Here is a 5,834-nt window from a genome sequence, read left to right as displayed (position 1 = left end):
TCTTAGTGTCATCAGCAAATTTGAACAGGGTGTTTTTTACCCCCTCATCCAAGTCACTGATGAAGATGTTGAACAGTGCAGGCCCGAGGACCGAGCCCTGAGGAACCCCACTGCCCACGTCCTTCCAAGTTGACTAGCTTCCACTTAAGTGTTGAGGTTGTCTCACCAGGCTTGCCACAGACACCAGTATGACAACCATCTTTCACCAGCCTTAGCTCCCCAACCCAAGTGTAGAAATCACTTCCCTAATCTTTGCATGCCTGAAGTTTTGTAATGAAGTCTCATGTCTACTAGAGGTAGAAACACTTTCCCCACCCCCACCATGAGCCATACTACATATCTGAATTTCCATACCCTGGAGAAAGGTGCAGAACCACCTCACACAACTGACTACTACCACAAACAAGACTATAGGTGTTCAGGTATCTCCTTCCAAAGACATGGAAGATGGGCTCTTCTGGTCATAACCCACTTACAGACCATGAGGGCAGATCCCAATCACACAGCAGAACCACTGGGAGACCCCAGCGTCTTGCTCACGAGTTAGGATCATGCTAACTTCAAACTTTAGCACAACGGCCTCAAGGTTTATTTTTATTGACTGCCTTGCTATCCATCATTAGTACAGTGCTACCCCAGGAAGCTCAGCTGCCCCTGAAAACCAGGATATTCATAACCCGCAAGCGGAAACATGCTCAGTTACAAATCTCCCGCAGGAGATCAGCTTTTGCTCCTCCTTTCAAGGAGACAGAGGGGCTTGGATTGCAGGCCATGCTCCAAATGCTAAGCAGGATAACCTGACAAAAAACAGAATCCTGATGTAATGTCAAGTCGTCAGAATGTGTCAAGATGACCCCTGCTGAACAAGGGAAGGGAAGACAGATTCTGACTCAGCCACCTGCTCTTCCCAGCTGACAGGCTGCACGGTTTACTCCAAGATGCTTCTGTTCCATCGCCCCACAGTTCATGCAGTCCCATTCCAAAGCAACTCGATTTGCCCATGAGAAACCAATGATACAGGAGGCTGAGAGACATCTTGTTTGCCAAAGGCTAACATACTCTGCATGTCATCTTTCTAGCCATTTCAGCTTTCTGATGCCCTCTTGGAGATGCTGACTACATCTGTCTGCACAAAATGAAGTTCCCTTTTAGAAAACCTCAGGAGTACATGAATTTTCTACAGCCAGGCTAAGCATCATACTTTTTGCCAGACACTGTTTTAATCTAGACTTTTTTACTGGAACCACTTAGGAAATCAAATCTCTATTGACTGAGATGCACTGAGTCAGTTTCATAAAGGGGACAATGACAGCTTCCTCTGCAGGGCCCGGTGTCACCTCCAGTGCCCTCGGCCTACAATTCTGAAGGCTTCTCGCCACACTCATTTGGCTGCCACCACAAAGAGGGCCAGGTAAATGGCAATTCTTGCACCCACTTGGGAGAAGCAAGCTTGTAACAACAGCAATGCAGACTGGATTTGCTCTTTTGTTTTCCACAAGAAAAGCCTATTTGCATTAAGGTTCAAGGTTGCCTTCTCGTACTGTGTATGAGCTAAACACAAAGGACCACAACCCAGAGAGGCACAAGTCAAGAGGGGCCTTCTCTAAGGACAGAAGTCTTCTCTAGTCATGACAACAGAGGGCCCTTTTCTGAATATGATCCTTAAAGAGCTTTATTCCAAGCCACAGGGAGAAGGGCCAACATCTTTGAATAGCATACATCAGAAACAGTGCAAATGGCAAGTAGTTTCCCTTTCCACTTGTGCAAAACAATTCAGGGCAAACCGCATAAGACAAGAGTAGAAACTCCTTCATATGATATTCCCAATTCTTCCAGTGAGCCTTGCCTTCCTAGTTAGGGCTCACAGCCACAGAGTAGAGGACTCAGGTGAGCTCCCTCTTCTTCTACTCTCTGTTCTAGCCCAAACTTGGTACTCTGGATGCTTTTTGTCACTTCTCATGCCACCAGGACACAAACGTTTCAGCTGCATGGAACGGGACACAGTCACGCAGAGAGGCTGTCAGAACAGAAGTCTCAGTGTGCCTGCTCTTCCTAAGGAAGGGAGTTTGCTGAATTCTACTGACATTTTGCAAGTGCTGCATGTCAATGGAGATATCACCAGCCTTCCCCAAGTTATGTGCGTTTCCTCAGCCAGCATTGCTGGATATATTCCCTTGGCTTCTTTGCCAAGATTAACAGGCTTTAACAGGAACAAGGTCCCAACTGCACTATAATAGAGACCCTCTAAATCAGGGATTCACAATCTTTATAGGCTCAAGGTACCCCTAGATAGGCTTTAGGCATGCCTTGGAAACTGCCAGCTTCTAGTTTTCCCTTGTCTTTTTTTTGTTCTTACTACAAAAAAATAAAATAGAGCAATTCTTCAGTTGCAAAGAAGTCAGAAAGCCCACAACAGGTCAGGCTATTTTTAATCATTAAGATTCCTATTTGAAATCTCTGGGTGTGTCTTTTGGGGGTGTTGGTTGTAGCTGTGTTGGTCTGAGACCATAGGGTTCGTCTTGCAAGCCATGCTTGCACGCCTAATAGTGCTGCACTTGCGTGGCGTGCTGTGGCATCCTTGAAAGGAGCTCATGACACCCTGCTTGAGAATCACCCCTCTACGTCTTTGAAAGGATTTACTCTAGAGTTAAAGGGGACAGCCCAATTCTAAGCTGTTTAGTGGAAGAGGAGGGCAGTAGCAGAAGATAAAGCTTCAGAATTAAAATTTTAATTGTATATGCTAAAAACCTCATTAAGGCTAGGCTCAACAAAGCCCTGGCTGGAATGATTTAGTTGAGGCTGGCCCTGCTTGGAGCAGGGGTTTGGCCTAGATGTGACCTCCTGAGGTCCCTTTCAACCCTCATTTTTTATGATTATCCAATACATATTTTTAACTCCGTCTAATCTTGGGTTAGAGAAATGACAAACACTAAAGTAGGAGGCAATCAAGTTAAATTCACCTTTTTCTTTTTTTAAAGCAGCACTGATAACCTTTTTAAAGACAATTAAGTTAAATCCTTCAAAACAGACTTAAAAAAACCTCAACCATTTAGCAGAGACCTTAGTTTTTGGTTCTCTCATGAGGTGCTACACTCCGTGATGCACAACAGGATGCTTCAACATGACTAGCAGAAGCTTCAGAGGAGGCAGCGCAGTGCCATAACATATTTACATCACATGCCTGTATTTTAAGATTCCTGGAAGACGTGGACAGAGACCAGTGGTAAAACACACACGTTCATGTCAGATTGATCGAACACTTGTGCAGGAGGGTTATTCCACCACACACACAAAGCTGTTAGGCAGCACATGATTTACTTCCCCACTTGCAGCAAGGACCAGCCTCAGGACTTTCCAGTACTACCAGCTGTATGCATTGATTATGCAGGTCTATCATTTAAACCACCCCCAACCCCCAGCCTGACACACAGCATCTCACCAGAAACGTGCTCTGCTGAGAGAGGCAGGCAACACTAGCTGCTCTCATATTGCTTCAGATTTGCCAGGAAGGTGACTCAGGCCACAAGAGATGAGGTGCAGCCACCATGCTGGCTTTGTAAGAAGTCTAAAATACATTAGTTTTGTTCCAGTGCTCCACACGAGGTGGTTTATAATGCCACAAACCCTGCACATCCCAAAACCAAACAGCCAGAAAGTCTTTCCAGCTTCGTGCAACAGGCAGCCTGTCCCACCTAGGGTCCCCATGTTTCAGGTTGGGCAGGGATGCTCTTTATCAGACAAGCTCAAGCTTGGTGCTGACAGGGCTGAATCAGAGCAGTTACTTCTGATTGCCTCTGATCTGAAATGAGAACTCAGCCTGACTGGCAAATTTATATACTCAACCTGAGCAGAGTGAGATGGGACTGCAGGATCACAACTCCTACTTTACCAAGTGACCTTTAATGATGTGATGCTGGCTGGTGTTCCTGTAAGTTCAGCTAGCTGCTGCAGTTAGGCATTGCTTTTTAACTGCGCATTTAACATGAAGATTGTACCAGTTTCCCTCCCTTATGGGAGTCCTGCCAAGACAGCCAAGCCCATGTCATGCCTGCTCTGGACTGCTGTGATGCACTCCACATCAGTCTATAGATCACTGGAAGCTGCAGCAGTACAGAGAATCATGGGGTATATTAGACCAAGCCAGAGATTCAATGGTGGCACTGGCGCCTTGGAGAACTCACTGCTAGATACATGTCAAGGAGCTGCTACCAATGTGGAGATGCCCACCTGGCCTAGCTAGTTTCCCAAGTATTCCCTCCCTGCTCCATCTCCCACCACAACTTGGACCAGCCCTGCCTCTGTCCCTGCCCTAGTTTGGAAGTTAGCAGATATAATACAATAATGGCACTATATCAAGTTGCGATGGGACAAAAACTAACCCTGTTTCACTAGCTTTCTCATTACAGTTAAATTTGGGTAGAAGAAATACAAAATAAGTGATGCTGGATTAGTTGCGGAGGAGTCACCATCGGTGCAGAAGTTGGAACGAGTCAGCTAATCCAAGGAGGTTGACCAATCCCACATTGAGTGGCCAGTCCCACACCCACTATTGGAGGCTGCTTCCTACCATCAAGTAAAAAGACCCATTAAATCATCACATGCAATAACTGAAGCCATTTCATGTGCTCAAACCATGTGCTCAACTCCTACCCAGTTCACTAGGCACTGCAGGGTTTTTAAGGGCAAAATTTGCCCTTATGAAATAGCACTCGACTCAGGGAAGTCGAGCAGCATCTAATTCAGTGATCCTGCCACTGGTGCGTCTAGAGAGTTAATACGCGCCTTGCTGTCGCTCTGTTATGAATGGCACACTTCAGTTTTGGGTCAGAGAAGCAGCCGCAATAGACTTATAACGAAGCAGCTAATCAAGGCTCTCAAAGCCTGGTGAAAACTGTCCTGGCCAGGTCAGAGTCCCAAAATACTGGGTGCTGCTGAGGAGCCTCTAAGATACAAGCAGCGATTTGCCTAATCGGTGCTTCTCTGCTGGTGAGACTTGGCTACCAGCAACGTTGGGAGCCCTAGTGAACGCAGTCCGCAAGCCTTTCACACATTCCTGGGGAGAACTGCTCCTGGCTGCCGGGGCTTCAGCCCCTGCGGACTTGCTGGCGCAAATGCTCCCCAGGTTTCCCATTCCCGGAGAGCCACACCAGCGTTACCAACTGCAGATAGGTTTGGATGTCCCATTTCAGCGTAAGGAAGAGTCTTGGCCCTTAGTTTCTCCAGAATCAGGAAAAGCTACTGGTTCAATCCATGTGCTCTTCACGATGCAACAAGACCGAAGCTCGTTGTCACTGGCAGGCCAAGCCTGAGCGCAAGCTCTCCACACGAGTGACCCTACGTACGCTTCCCCATGGGGCACTGGGGACAGGCCATGACACTGGAAATGATCCAGTTGCTTCAGGTGCTGAGCCAGCGTCCTCTGGACAACAGGAGCACCTGAATCAGTGCTACTTTCTGTGCTGAGCCATGTGTGTTTGGAGCCGACCCTTCTCCCCCCACCCAGGCGAGATCAAACAGGGAGCCTGAAGCCACACTTGAAACAATGGGGGGAGGGGGAAATAAAACAAAACCCCCACCCCTCTGGGCAGCTGATTTGGCAAAGCAACCTCCTCAAATCAGTTTGAAGCTGACGGCAAAAAAAGCTAAGGCGGATAGGCAGACAGAGTGCTCAGAGGATCTCCCCTATCACCCTCAGGCTGGGGGGGGGGGCACCCACCCGCCGGGGGGGCTCCCCACCCCTACCAGCAACCTCCCATTCCTGGGGCACCTTACCCCTGAGAGGACACCCGCCACCCCACACGCTGGGGGGGAGATCATCCATGCATCCATCCCAT

This window comes from Crocodylus porosus, unplaced genomic scaffold (assembly GCF_001723895.1).
Source record: "Crocodylus porosus isolate Cpor-Errol unplaced genomic scaffold, CroPor_comp1, whole genome shotgun sequence".
NCBI lineage: Eukaryota > Metazoa > Chordata > Crocodylia > Crocodylidae > Crocodylus > Crocodylus porosus.
This window is presented reverse-complemented; position numbering follows the sequence as displayed.